A 16,527-nucleotide genomic window follows, 5' to 3' on the forward strand; every position below is an offset into this window, starting at 1 on the left:
AGCTAAGGGCTTGATCATAGGATTTTAGGTGACCATGTGACCTAAACTATCTATCCCAAGATTCGATCCAGCAAGCCAAGAGTGCAGAGGGCTCAGTCTGACAGCACGCCTTCATCAGATGGGAGTGACATATCCCAGCACTGAGTGTGTGTGACTGGCAGTCCTCATCCAGCGAGGCGCCTCCTGCCTGCCACTCCCCTCCCTCATAATCATGATACCACAGGGAATTCCCAATGAGCAGATCACCAAGAAGGAAAAAAACCCAAATCTGGTTTGCAGATGGCTCTGCCAGTTTAGCTGTTATCTGCTGGCATTTAACTCCCAGAGCATTCCAGCCCCACTTGGGGTCAAGGGATGATGGGGAAAGGAAACATTCCCAGGGAGTACCACTTGAAGTGGTCTGCCGTGTCCACTTTCCCTAAAAGGAGAGATGGCCTGGGAGGAGGATGCCCACCATGTCATGGGCAGTGACTACCAGTTTGAAAGGATGGTGAGCAACATGAAGTGGGAAGAGGAATGTGGATGGATATCTCAGGATGGGCCCCCATATGGGAGAATCACTGGGTCTCAGTCACTGGAATGGTCAAGAACTCCCACTGTGCGTGAGACTCTTAAGTGTGTGAGCAGCAGATTGCCTAGCCTGTGCCTTCCCCGTTTTCCCTCACAGCCTCATGGACAAAGTGGGCATGGTTTCAGACACAGAGATGAGGCACTGGCCCGACAAGGACTTCTCACCAAGGCTGATTGCCTACTGCCCCTGCTGATGAATTTTCAGCAGCAGTGACCAGCCCTAAGACTTTTATATAATACCACATGGAAGAGGGGAATTAGAGTGGAGATCCTTCCCTGGTAGGAAGGGCAAGAATCTGTCCTCAACTAGACTAACTGCTAACTCTGGACTCCCAACTCTCCAGACCAGCCATGCCTTTTGTGGACCTTGTTTCCCTGCAACAATACTTCTAATCAGGGTTCATTTACAGTGCTGTGTGTGAGACACACCACTATGAGATCTGTGAGACCAAAGTTCGTTGAATTTCTAGTCTTGTACCATCTGCCCCATCACCTGAAAAAGAAGTCCTGATGGCAGGGTGGCAGGGCTACTCGACACTCAATGACTGCGCCAGCATAGAGAATTCCTTGAGAGGCCGAGAGGCCGCCTTGCAGAATGCTATGTACACTATGAACCAGAGACCAATAGATGGCGCTCTTTCTCCCAAAGTCAGAAAAAAGGGACCAGGGGGTGAAAGTAGAAGGCAAGCCTGTTACCATACCCCATCTAAGCAGGCACCATAATGGAATCCACTCTCTGGAAGGGTGTCAGCAGAAGGATGTGGCCTCAGGAGTCAGAAGGCACAGAAGGCAGCATTCAGGGCCCAAAAGCAATGGTACAAGCTGTGGTGCGGGTGCCCAGCAGAGGCTGCAATGGGTCATTGTGACAGCAGTCCTGTCGTGGCAGCTGGATGATGTTTCTGGTTGTGGAGCCACACAGACTAATTCCCTGCCCTCCTTAACACCTTAATATATATTTTTTAATGACATCTCTTCTGCTAAACTGCCTAGAGTAGATTCTCTCAGTTGCAGCTAGGAACCCTGTCCCACACACCTACGTCACTGAAGCCCATTCCTGTCCTCCGGGCACTGCCCTCTCCTTCTCGGTGGGGTGCTCCCATCTGTTCTGCATTTATCCTTCTGCCAGGTGTGCATCTGTCCTTTTGCCACAGGTCTTAATTTTATATAATTTCCACTCCCCCACCTCCACCAAAATTACTTTTAATGTTTTGGCCTCTTAAAGACGTTGAACAATAAAACAGTCTTTTTCATTCTGTGCCTAAACCTTGCTTGAATATTTAGAAGAGAAAAAAGAAACATGCAAAGTTGGACATCTTTGTGTGTGTAACAAAGATGTAGCAAATGGCAGGTAGAAATTGTGTTTCCTCATGGACTTGAATGACAGTTGGTGGACATCCTCAAAGGCAGTGGTTCTAACTGTCTTTGCATACTTGGCAGAATTAAATCATGGTTTCAGTGTCTGTTAAAACAGCTTTAATAATCAAATGCACAAAACGATAAAGCTTTTAAAAATAAGTTTCCAAAATTTGAGGATATCTTCCAGTGGGAGTACTCTATCGTATTTTCCCCTACCCTTGGCACAGGGTGTGGCCCCCAAGAACAGTTAATATTCCTTGAACAAAATTAAACTGGCTCCTGTTGGAAGGAAACAAATAGATGTTTGTGGATCTGAGGACAGTTAAAGAGATACCCAGAAACCCATGTGAGAGACAGACAGCTCTCTGGGGAGAGGCCTACTTTCTGCATAACCTAGAAAACTAAGCCTCCTCAGGGATTCTAAATATATTGATTTCTCAAGAGGAACCACTCACTTGGATATTGGGTAAATACGAGTGTTCAAGGAGCCATGCAAGAAAGCTTCGGGGCAAAATTAGGTGAGATGAGAGGTCTTCACAGAAAAATCCTGGTAATAAATCTTCAGTGAGTATTTTCATGCATGTTATACAAACACTACATATTTTTACGTAGTGTTTATAGCATTTTCAATTCTCTTATTCTTTCACTCATTCATTGCTCCTTCATTCACTGGACTGCCAAGCATCTCTGAGAACCTGCTGTGTGTCAGGCTCTGGGATGCTTCTTGGTAAAGTGAAAAGGTGGGCAGGGAGCAGGAAGACAGCAGCCAGAGGTCTCCATGTATGACAGGGCTATCCCTAACCTCCAGACATAGAGGGACAAAATCACTCTCTGAAAGAGCTTGACAGAGAAAGATGGACAGAGTCCAGGATTGAGAGCAAAAAATAATGGATTTGTGGGGAGTTAACTGAACACATGCCTAGGTATGGCTAGCTTCATCTTTTAGTTACATCATCTTTTAATGACATCTCTTCTGCTAAACTGCCTAGAGTAGATTCTGTCAGCTGCAGCTGGGAACCCTGTTCTGCACACCTGGATTACTGAAGCCCACTCCTGTCCCCCGGGCACTGCCCTCTCATTCATATAAGTTCTGTGAATTTATGATGCTCAAGAGATGCAAGAATTTGAAGTATCATTTTTCCATCCGAATGCCACAATCATTTAATACTGTCAGTTTTCATCAAGTTCCTTCAGCAAGTAATGGCCTCCTCAAAAGTGTAATAAATGAGAACAATTACACCAAGTCCTCTCCCTGCCCATCCCCCTCTTGCACATTTCTTCTTACCATTGAGTGGCTCTCCTCCTAGCTGCCCTGCTGTGGCTCCTGCCCTTGATATGTCTACGCTATTTAGATTGAATTCACCTCGGAGGAATGGCCATATTAACCATGTGTTCTGCCAGGGGCCCCCAAATGTCCAGTCCTGGACTTCGGGTATTAACACGATTCACTGGGCCAGGGGTTTTTTGGTTTTGTTTTTATATAAGTCAGACAGTTCATCTTTCGGTGTCATATCTTTTTGCCTTTTCATACTGTTCATGGGGTTCTCAAGGCAAGAATACTGAAGTGGTTTGCCATTCCCTTCCCCAGTGGACCATGGTTTGTCAAAACTCTCCACCATGACCCATCCATCTTAGGTGGCCCTACACAGCATGGCTCATAGTTTCACTGAGTTAGAAAAGGCTGTGGTCCATGTGATCAATTTGATTAGTTTTCTGTGACTGTGGTTTTCATTCTGTCTGCCCTCTGACAGATAAGGATGAGAGGCTTGTGGAAGCTTTCTGTTGGGAGAGAATGACTGTGGGGGAAACTGGGTCTTGTTCTGATGGGTGGAGCCATGCTCAGTAAATCTTCTGTCCAATTTCTGTTGATGGGCAGGGCTACGTTCCCTCCCTGTTGTTTGACCTGAGACCAAACTATGGTGGCCTAAAGGAAATCAGTCCTGAATATTCATTGAAAGGACTGATGAAAAAGCTGAAACTCCAATACTTGGGCCACCTGATGCGAAGAAATGACTCCTTGGAAAATACCCTGATGCTGGGAAAGATTGAAGGCAGGGGGAGAAAGGGACAACAGATGATGAGATGGTTGGATGCCATTACAGACTCAATGGACATGAGTTTGAGCAAGCTCCAGGAGTTGGTGATGGACAGGGAAGCCTGGTGTGCTGCAGTCCATGTGGTCGCAAAGAGTCGGACATGACTGAGTGACTGAACTGAAGTCAGATAGTATGTATGACTCTCTTGCTCAAAGTCCTCCAGTGATTTTCCCATTTTCCTCAGAATAAAGCCTAAAGTCTTGATCTAGCTCCTGGTACCCATCTAACTTCATCTCTGACACATCCTCTCTCATTCTGACCCCTTACCAACCCGGGAATGTGCAAAGTTCTGTCCCATCTCAGGCCTTTGGACTTGCTGGCCCTCTCCTTGGGCATCTCCCCTTATGCCTGCACTGCTAGGCTCTCAGTTGAAACACCCCCTGATGAGCAAGGCCATCCATGGCCTCCTTACCTAAGTCAGCCACCACCTCACCCTTGACACCTAGTCTCAGCTCTTTCCATTTCTCTTTAAATGTATGACATGCCTGTCTGTTGGCTGTCTCCACCCACCCACCCCCCATTACAGTGGCAGGTCCTTGAAGGCAGTGGCCTTATTGGTTTGCTCAGTTTCTCTCCTGTACTGAAGTCAGTCTCTGACACATACTAGGCAGTCAATATAGGTTTGGTAAATAAAAGACCACATGAAGATTCCATCCCACAGTCATCTGCCAACCAGATGAACAGAGCCAGAAAGGCCTGGATGCTAGACCAAGTTCCCCCTCACTCTGAACAAATGCATGCCCTCCAAAAAAGAAAAAATGTTCAACTGTTATTCCCTGAAGGGAAATTTCCCACACCCGCTTTCTTTTCCTTTGTGACATTAGAATGTATGGAATCACGCAGCACAGAACCAGCTGCTCAATCGTTACTAGGTAAAAGCTTGACATTTTCTGTGACACCCTTCTTGATTATGTAGGCGTATCACAGCCCCACAGGCTGACTGCTTTTAAAAATAATGAAGTTGTACTAAATTTCACTTTAACCCATTGCATTCTTCACTCCTCTGGCTCCACACAGTCACTGGTATTTTTTTTGGACAAGGTTATGAAAAGCGGGCATCTGGCCCTGTTCAGCTCCACAAAACTCTTAGCCCTTTAATCCATCTCTCTCCAGCTCACCCTCTTTACTCCCTCTCCTTCACCTCAGTTCCCTTGAAAACCATTCCTCACTCCTATGAACACTCTTTAAACTGTTACTTGATTTGGAAAATTCTTTAAGAACCGGCTTATCCTTTGAATCAATACCACATTAATCACTTGTGTTATCTCCCCCAGATTACCTTTCACACTTGGTTTAGTTTCCATCCCCCAGTCCACTTTATCTGAGAAATGTGTTGGCACAATAGTGATTTACACTGTAGTCACAGCAGAGGCATATAAAGCAGACACAGATGCCCCATTGACATGTTTGCAGGAATACAGATACTTACCTTGTTCAACCCCAAAATCTATTTAGCTCTTCTGTTTAGAGTGTTAGACGCCTCACCAGAGACTGGCTGAGAGATCTAGGTTAATACTCAGTCTCAGTTTCCTCTCTTGTCAACAGGGATGAAGATGAGGGCCTCCATATACCTTCCAAGGTTGCCTTGAGGTTTGGTTTGGTTTTGAACTCACCACTCAGTGATCAACCTCTCCAAGAGAAAACATAAAATGAAGTACTCTCCTTGATTCATTAAAAAAAAAAAGAACCTGTAGGATATCCTTTTTTGACTCAACATCAGATGGCTTCACTTTACTGTTTGTGTAATTGCCATGCTCTATTTTCAAAGTCAATTTGCATTCAACTTGGATAAATAAAAGTTTACAGAAGTATTCAAAGTATTTCATGGTGATTGCCAACATCCCTGGAAATCACATAAGCTCATGGATGTGTCTTGAGGTTCAGGAGAGGTGATTGGTTTTCAATACTGTACATCAAGACAGTCACAAAACAAGGACTAAAATTCATGAGTCTCTGAGATCTGATACTATCTCTAACCATATAGCCTCCTTTCTGAGTAATTGCTCTCATTTAATAATTTTTAAAAATCCATCAGGAATGCTTTCTCAGGACAAAAGAAGGCAGACCCACCCACTTAAATATTAATCTTTGAGCCACCTTGGTGACATGGGAATTTCTCAAAACGTTCAGTGGGGGAAGTGCCAAAAAGGTAATTAAAATTGCTGTCATACCTTCAGGCTGCTGAAGGTCACTCATGTAAGGAGAGGTTCTGTGCTTGTAAAAATAGGTCTGGCATTCTTTAGAGAATGACAAAGGTCAGTGTGTGCTCTGGTTTAGGAATGCAGTAGCTTGATTAAAAACTTCAGAGCAATAACTTCCAAGGGGAACCATAAAAAAATGTGGGGGAGTATGAACATATCTAGATGTATACAACTTTGAAAAATAAAATCAAATATAGTTAAAGTGTACTGGCAGTGTTTGTCCTGGGGCTCCGGTAGGTAGGTGGTGTGGATGTCATGTGGAAAAGTGGAAAAAGTAATGACTTTCGAGTCAGCAGGCCAGAATCTAAACCTTGGCTCTGCCGTTTGATATCTTAGGGAAAGTAATTTAAGCACAAGGAGCCTTAGTTTCTTCACTTAGAAAGAAACTATAGAACCTAAAATGGACTGAAATCAGTGAATTTAACTCAGATGACTATTATATCTACTACTGTGGGCAAGAATCCCTTAGAAGAAATGGATTAGCCATCATAATCAGCACAAAAGAGTCTGAAATGCACTACTTGGATGTAGTCTCAAAAACGACAGAATGATCTCATTCGTTTCCAAGGCAAACCATTCAATACCATGGTAATCCAAGTCTATGCCCCGACCAGTAATGCTGAAGCTGAAGTTGAATGGTTCTGTGAAGACCTACAAGACCTTCTATAACTAACACCCAAAAGAGATGTCCTTTTCATTATAGGGGACTGGAATGCAAAAGTAGGAAGTCAAGAGATACCTGGAGTAACAGGCAAATTTGGCCTTGGAGTTCAAAACGAAGCTGGTCAAAGGCTAACAGAGTTTGCAAACAGAATGCACTGGTCATAGCAAACACCCTCTTCCAACAACACAAGAGAAGACTCTACACATGGATATCACCAGATGGTGATATACCAAAATCAGACTGGTTATATTCTTTGCTGGAGAAGAAAATGGCAACCCACTCCAGTATTCTTGCCCAGAGAATCCCGTGGACGGAGGAGCCTGGTGGGCTGCTGTCCATAGTGTCGCCCAGAGTCAGACACGACTGAAGCGACTTAGCAGCAGCAGCATATTCTTTGCAGCCAAAGATGGAGAAGCTCTATACGGTCAGCAAAAACAAGACTGGGAGCTGACTGTGGCTCAGATCATGAACTCCTTATTGGCAAATTCAGACTTAAATTGAAGAAAGTAGGGAAAACCACTAGACCATTCAGGTATGACCTAAATCAAATCCCTTATGATTATACAGTGGAAGTGACAAATAGATTCAAGGGACTAGATCTGATAGATAGAGTGCCTGATGAAGTATGGATGGAGGTTCGTGACATTGTACAGGAGACAGGGATCAACACCATCCCCATGGAACAGAAACGCAAAAAGGAAAAATGGTTGTCTGAGGAGGACTTACAAATAGCTCTGAGAGGAGGAACAAGATGACGGAGGAATAGGACGGCGAGACCACTCTCTCCCCCACAAATTCATCAAAAGAACATTTGAACGCGGAGTAAAGTCCACAAAACAACTTCTGAATGCTGGCCGAGGACGTCAGGCACCCAGAAAAGCAGCCCATTGTCTTCGAAAGGAGGTAGGAAAAAACATAAAAGATAAAAAGCAAGACAAAAGAAGTAAGGACGGAGCTCCGTCCCGGGAAGGGAGGCTTTAAAAAGAGAGAACTTTCCAAACACCAGGAAACACTCTCACTGGCGAATCTGTGGCAAGCCTTGGAAGCTCAGAGGGCCACATAACCCTCTTTTTTTTTTTAAGATTTTTTAAAAACCCACAGATTACCCGCCAAACGGTAACTCCCAGTGGAGAAGCAGCGCAGACGCCTGCATACGCCATTAGCAAGCGGGGGCTGGGCAGGGAGGAGCCGGCTGAACTGCTTAGAGAGAGGACTGGGCTTGAATGCCGCGAGAACAATTTGAGAGAACTGGGGAGAGCAAAGCAGACTGTGGGATAGCTTCCCCACGAAAAAGCGGAAAGCTCTAACCTACGACTTGGCCAGCCCTGCTCACAGAATAAAGGACTGAGCAGAGTGAGCCGGCTGCGACTGGCCCATCCGCCATCCCCCGCCGAGACAGGCAGGGAGCACAGCCAGAGCCGGAGCGGGCAACTGCGGCCCCAGAAAGGCATCTGATACAAACTGCACACAGGCTTGTTGCTATTCAGGACTTCTTGGGCTCGGGCCGGTCGATATCCCCCTGAGAAGGTGCACCGGTTGTACACCCAGAAAACTGAGTGGCGGGGACTGGGGAGGCGATAAGTCGCAGAGACCGCGCTCGCCAAACACCTGGTCCCCTGAGCTGCTCGGACCGGGGAAGGCACAAAACGCAGGCCCAACCAAGTCTGCGCCTTTGTGGAGTACCTGAGAACCTGAACTTGAGCCGCTCAGACCTGGGAAGTGCATACAACCCGGCGCCGGCCTCGGACAATTCCTGGCAGAACAACCTAGAGCCTGTGCAGTACAGACTGGGACAGCATACGTGCTGTGAGCGGGGGCAAACCAAGTGTGGCCGAGACGCTGTGAGCACTCCCCACAGACGCCAGAGATATTCGACTGCAGCGTTCCTCCCTTCCCAGAACAGGACTGAACAACTGAGCCTTAAAAAGTGTCCACCCACCCCCTAGTATCAGGGCGGAAATTAGACACTGAAGAGATCAGCAAACAGAAGCTAAAACAGAGGGAACCACCTTGGAAATGACAGATAGAGACGTCTAGAGGCTACTCCAAGAATAAGACCAAAAACCAGAGGCAAGAGGCTTAAGGCCGAATCCTGAGAACACCAGAGAACTCCTGACTCCAGGGAACATTAATCGATAGGAGCTCATCAAACATCTCCATACCTACACTAAAACCAAGCACCACCCAAGGGTCAACAAGTTCCAGAGCAAGACATACCACACAAATTCTCCAGTAACACAGGAAACTAGCCCTGAGCTTCAATATACAGGCTGCCCAAAATCACTCCAAACCCACTGACATCTCATAACTCATTACTGGACACTTCATTGCACTCCAGAGAGAACAAATCCAGCTGCACCCACCAGAACACTGACACAAGCTTCCATAACCAGGGAACTTTGACAAGTCACCTGTCCAACCCCACACACAGAGAGGAAACTACATAATAAAGAGATCTCCACAAACGGCCAGAAGAGGGAAAGGCCACCCCAAGCAAAGCATTATAAGCAAGATGAAGAGGCAGAGAAATACCCAGCAAGTAAAGGAACAAGATAAATGCCCACCAACACAAACAAAAGAGGAAGATATAGGGAATCTACCTGATAAAGAATTTAGAATCTTGGTGGTGAAAATGATTCAAAATCTTGAAAGCAAAATGGAGTTACAGATAAACATGGAGAAAAGGATTGAGAAGATGGAAGAAAGGTTTAAGAATGACTTAGAGGAAATAAAAAAGAGTCAATATACAATGAATAATGCAATTGATGAGATCAGAAACACTCTGGAGGGAACAAACAGTAGAATAACAGAGGCAGAAGACAGGATAAGCGAGCTAGAAGATAGAATTGTAGAAATAAATGAAACAGAGAGGAAAAAAGAAAAACAAATTAAAAGAAATGAGAACAATATTAGAGACCTCTGGGACAATGTTAAACGCTCCAACATTCGAATCATAGGAGTCCCAGAAGAAGAAGACAAAAAGAAAGACCATGAAAGAATACTTGAGGAGATAATAGTTGAAAACTTCCCTAAAATAGGGAAAGAAATAATCACCCAAGACCAAGAAACCCAGAGAGTCCCCAACAGGATAAACCCAAGGCGAAATACTCCAAGACACATATTAATCAAATTAACAAAGATCAAACACAAAGAACAAATATTAAAAGCAGCAAGGGAAAAACAGCAAATAACACACAAGGGGATTCCCATAAGGATAACAGCTGATCTTTCAACAGAAACTCTTCAGGCCAGGAGGGAATGGCAAGACATACTTAAAGTGATGAAAGAAAATAACCTACAGCCCAGACTACTGTACCCAGCAAGGATCTCATTCAAATATGAAGGAGAAATCAAAAGCTTTCCAGACAAGCAAAAGCTGAGAGAATTCAGCATCACCAAACCAGCTTTCCAACAAATGCTAAAGGATCTTTTCTAGACAGGAAACACAGAAAGGGCGTATAAACTCGAACCCAAGGCAATGAAAATGGCTACGGGATCGAACTTATCAATAATTACCTTAAACGTAAATGGGTTGAATGCCCCAACCAAAAGACAAAGGCTGGCTGAATGGATACAAAAACAAGACCCACATATATGTTGTCTGCAAGAGACCCACCTCAAAACGAGGGACACATACAGACTGAAAGTAAAGGGCTGGAAAAAGATATTCCATGCAAATAGAGACCAAAAGAAAGCAGGAGTAGCAATACTCATATCAGATAAAATAGACTTTAAAACAAAGGCTGTGAAAAGAGACAAAGAAGGAAACTACATAATGATCAAAGGATCAATCCAAGATGAAGATATAACAATTATAAATATTTATGCACCCAACATAGGAGCACCGCAATATGTAAGACAATTACTAACAAGTATGAAAGGGGAAATTAACAATAATGCAATAATAGTGGGAGATTTTAATACCCCACTTACATCTATGGATAGATCAACTAAACAGAAAATTAACAAGGAAACACAAACTTTAAATGATACAATAGACCAGTTAGACCTAATAGATCTCTATAGGACATTTCACCCCAAAACAATGAATTTCACCTTTTTCTCAAGTGCACACGGAACCTTTTCCAGGATAGATCACATCCTGGGCCATAAATCTAGCCTTGGTAAATTCAAAAAAGTTGAAATCATTCCATGCATCTTTTCTGACCACAATGCAGTAAGATTAGATCTCAATTACGGGAGAAAAACTATTAAAAATGCCAACATATGGAGGCTGAACAACACGCTGCTGAATAATGAACAAATCATAGAAGAAATCAAAAGAGAAATCAAAATATGCATAGAAATGAATGAAAATGAAAACACAACAACCCAAAACCTCTGGGACACTGTAAAAGCAGTGCTAAGGGGGAAGTTCATAGCAATACAGGCACACATCAAGAAACAAGAAAAAAGTCAACTAAATAACCTAACTCTACATCTAAAGCAACTAGAAAAGGAAGAAATGAAGAACCCCAGGGTCAGTAGAAGGAAAGAAATTGTAAAAATTAGGGCAGAGATAAATGCAAAAGAAACAAAAGAGACCACAGCAAAAATCAACAAAGCCAAAAGCTGGTTCTTTGAGAAGGTAAATAAAATTGACAAACCACTAGCCAGACTTATCAAGAAACAAAGGGAGAAGAACCAAATCAATAAAATTAGAAATGAAAATGGAGAGATCACAACTGACAACACAGAAATACAAAGGATTATTAGAGAATACTATCAGCAATTATATGGCAATAAAATGAATAACCTGGAAGAAATGGACAAATTCCTAGAAAAGGACAACTTTTCAAAACTGAACCAGGAAGAAATAGAAAATCTGAACAGACCCATCACAAGCACGGAACTAGAGGCTGTAATCAAGAATCTTCCAGCAAACAAAAGCCCAGGTCCAGATGGCTTCACAGCCGAATTCTACCAAAAATTTAGAGAAGAGCTAACACCTATTCTACTCAAACTCTTCCAGAAAATTGCTGAGGAAGGGAAACTTCCAAACTCATTCTATGAGGCCACCATCACCCTAATCCCAAAAACCTGGTAAAGACCCCACAAAAAAAGAAAACTACAGGCCAATATCACTGATGAACATAGATGCAAAAATCCTTAACAAAATTCTAGCAATCAGAATCCAACAACATATTAAGAAGATCATACATCATGACCAAGTGGGCTTTATCCCAGGAATGCAAGGATTCTTCAATATCCGCAAATCAATCAACGTAATACACCACATTAACAAACTGAAAAATAAAAATCATATGATTATCTCAATAGATGCAGAGAAAGCCTTTGACAAAATTCAACATCCATTTATGATAAAAACCCTCCAGAAAGTGGGAATAGAAGGGACATACCTCAACATAATAAAAGCTATATATGACAAACCCACAGCAAACATTATCCTCAATGGTGAAAAACTGAAAGCATTTTCCCTAAAGTCAGGAACAAGACAAGGGTGCCCACTCTCACCACTACTATTCAACATAGTTCTGGAAGTTTTGGCCACAGCAATCAGAGCAGAAAAAGACATAAAAGGAATACAAATTGGAAAAGAAGTAAAACTTTCACTGTTCGCTGATGACATGATCCTCTACACAGAAAACCCTAGAGACTCTACCAGAAAACTACTAGAGCTAATCAATGATTACAGTAACGTTGCAGGATATAAAATCAACACACAGAAATCCCTTGCATTCCTATACACTAATAATGAGAAAATAGAAAGAGAAATTAAGGAAACTATTCCATTCACTGTTGCAACGAAAAGAATTAAATACTTAGGAATATATCTACCTAAGGAAACAAAAGACTTGTACATAGAAAACTATAAAACACTACTGAAAGCAATCAAAGAGGACACTAATAGATGGAGAAATATACCGTGTTCGTGGATTGGAAGAATAAATATTGTAAAAATGAGTATACTACCCAAAGTAATTTATATATTCAATGCAATCCCTATCAAGCTACCAACGATATTTTTCACAGAACTAGAACAAATAATCTCACAATTTATATGGAAATACAAAAAACCTCGAATAGCCAAAGCAATCTTGAGGAAGAAAAATGGAACTGGGGGAATTAACCTGCCGGACTTCAGGCTCTACTACAAAGCCACAATCATCAAGACAGCATGGTACTGGCATAAAGACAGAAATATAGATCAATGGAACAAAATAGAAAGCCCAGAGATAAATCCATGCACCTAGGGACACCTCATCTTTGACAAAGGAGGCAAGAATATAAAATGGAGAAAAGACAGTCTCTTTAACAAGTGGTGCTGGGAAAACTGGTCAGCCACCTGTAAAAGAATGAAACTAGAACACTTCCTAACACCATACACAAAAAAATTCAAAATGGATTAGAGAGCTAAATGTAAGACCAGAAACTATAAAACTCCTAGAGGAGAACGTAGGCAAAACACTCTCCGACATAAATCACAGCAGGATCCTCCATGACCCACCTCCCAGAATATTGGAAATAAAAGCAAAAATAAACAAATGGGACCTAATTAAAATCAAAAGCTTCTGCACAGCAAAGGAAACTATAAGTAAGGTGAAAAGACAGCCTTCAGAATGGGAGAAAATAATAGCAAATGAAGCAACGGATAAAGGATTAATCTCCAAAATATACAAGCAGCTCCTGCAGCTCAATTCCAGAAAAATAAATGACCCAATCAAAAAATGGGCCAAAGAACTAAACAGACATTTCTCCAAAGAAGACATACAGATGGCTAACAAACACATGAAAAAATGCTCAACATCCCTCATAATCAGAGAGATGCAAATCAAAACCACAATGAGATACCATTTCACACCAGTCAGAATGGCTGCTATCCAGAAGTCTACATGCAATAAATGCTGGAGAGGATGTGGAGAGAAAGGAACCCTCTTACACTGTTGGTGGGAATGCAAACTAGTACAGCCACTATGGAGAACAGTGTGGAGATTCCTCAAAAAACTGGAAATAGAACTGCCATATGATCCAGCAATCGCACTCCTGGGCATACACACCGAGGAAACCAGAATTGAAAGAGACACGTGTACTCCAATGTTCATTGAAGCACTGTTTATAATAGCCAGGACATGGAAGCAACCTAGATGTCCATCTGCAGATGAATGGATAAGAAAGCTTTGGTACATATACACAATGGAGTATTATTCAGCCATTAAAAAGAATACATTTGAATCAGTTCTAATGAGGTGGATGAAACTGGAGCCTATCATACAGAGTGAAGTAAGCCAGAAAGAAAAACACCAATACAGTATACTAACGCATATATATGGAATTTAGAAAGATGCAAATGATAACCCTGTATACGAGACAGCAAAAGAGACACAGATGTATAGAACAGTCTTTGGGACTCTATGGGAGAGGGTGAGGGTGGGATGATTTGGGAGAATGGCATTGAAACACGTATGTTGTCATATGTGAAACGAATCACTAGTTCAGGGTCAATGCATGTTATAGGATGCTTGGGGCTGGCATGCGGGGATGACCCAGAGGGAGGATAAAGGGAGGAGGGAGGTGGGAGGGGGGTTCAGGAGGGGGAACTTATGTAAACCCGGGGTGAATTCATGTCAATGTATGGCAAAACCAACCAATATTGTAAAATTAAAAAAAAAAAAGGAAAAAAAAATAGCTCTGAAAAGAAGAGAAGTGAAAGGCAAAGGAGAGAAGGAAAGATATAAGCATCTGAATGCAGAGTTCCAAAGAATAGCAAGGAGAGATTAGAAAGCCCTCCTCAGTGATTGATACAAAGAAATAGAGGAAAACAATAGAATGGGAAAGACTAGAGATCTCTTCAAGAAAATTAGAGATGCCAAGGGAACATTTCATGCAAAGATGGGCACAATAAAGGGCGGAAATGGTATGGACCTAACAGAAGCATAAGATATTAAGAAGAGGTGGCAAGAATACACAGAAGAACTGTACAAAAAAGATCATGACCCATATAACCACGATGGTGTGATCACTCACCAAGAGCCAGACATCCTGGAATGCAAAGTCAAGTGGGCCTTAGGAAGCATCACTACAAACAAAGCTAGTGGAGGTGATGGACTTCAAGTTTCAAATCCTAAAAGATGATGCTGTGAAAGTACTGCACTCAATATGTCAGCAAATTTGAAAAACTCAGCAGTGGCCACAGGACTGGAAAAGGTCAGTTTTCATTCCAATCCCAAAGAAAGGCAATACCAAAGAATGCTCAAACTACCACACAATTGCATTCATCTCACACGCTAGTAAAGTAATGCTCAGAATTCTCCAAGCCAGGCTTCAACAGTATGTGAATCATGTACTTCCAGTTATTCAAGCTGGATGTAGAGAAGGCAGAGGAATCAGAGATCAAATTGCCAACATCTGTTGGATCATCCAAAAAGCAAGAGTTACAGAAAAATATCTACTTCTGCTTCATTGACTATGCCAAAGCCTGCCTTTGACTGTGTAGATCATGACAAACTGGAAAATTCTTCAAGAGATGGGAATACCAGACCACCTGACCTGCCTCCTGAGAAATCTGTATGCAGGTCAAAAAGCAACAGTTAGAACTGGACATGTAATGACAGACTGGTTCGAAATCAGGAAAGGAGTACATCAAGGCTGCATATTGTCATCCCGCTTATTTAACTTATATTTCAGAGTACATCATGAGAAATGCTGGGCTGGATGAAACACAAGCTGGAATCAAGATTGCTGGGAGAAATATCAATAACCTCTGATATGCAGGTGACCCCACCCTTATGGCACAAAGTGAAGAAGAACTTATTTCATTACTTTCAGAAAGTAATGAAAGTAAAAGAGGAGAGTGAAAAAGTTGCTTAAAACTCAACATTCAGAAAACTAAGATCATAGTATCCATGGCAATTAGATGGGGAAACAATGGAAACAGTGACAGACTACTTTTTTGGGCTCCAAAATCACTGCAGATGGTGACTGCAGCCATGAAATTAAAGACGTTTGCTCCTTGGAAGAAAAGCTGTGACCAACCTAGATGGCATATTAAAAAGCAGAGACATTACTTTGCCAACAAAGGTTTGTCTGTCTAGTCAAAGCTATGCTTTTTCCAATAGTCATGTATGGATGTGAGAGTTGGAATATAAAGAAAGCTGAGCACTGAAGAATTGCTGCTTTTGAACTGTGGTGTTGGAGAAGACCTTTGAGAGTCCCTTGGACTGCAAGGAGATCCAACCAGTCCATCCTAAAGGAAATCAGTCCTGAATATTCATTGGAAGGACTGATGTTAAAGCTAAAACTCCAATACTTTGGCCACTTGATGTGAAGAACTGACTCATTGGAAAAGACTCTGATGCTGGGAAAGACTGAAGGCAGGAGGAGAAGGGGACAACAGATGATGAGATGGTTGGATGGTATCACCGACTCAATGGACATGAGTTTGAGCAAGCTCCAGGTGTTGGTGATGGACAGGGAAGCCTGGCATGCTGCAGTCCATCGGGTCGCAAAGAGTCGGACATGACTGAGCAACTGAACTGTATGTTTGTAAGGAACATGGCCTGGAACAGTCCCTAAGAAAACTCAGTCCATCCCTTCAGCATCTCATCAATGTCAAGAGACAGAACTGGAGAGGACTTAAAAATCAGAGCTTTCTTTTCCACTTCTCATGTATATCTAATAT

This window comes from Moschus berezovskii, chromosome 11, assembly GCF_049115385.1.
Source record: "Moschus berezovskii isolate FMDL1 chromosome 11, NW_MosBer_1.0, whole genome shotgun sequence".
Classification (NCBI taxonomy): Eukaryota; Metazoa; Chordata; class Mammalia; order Artiodactyla; family Moschidae; genus Moschus; species Moschus berezovskii.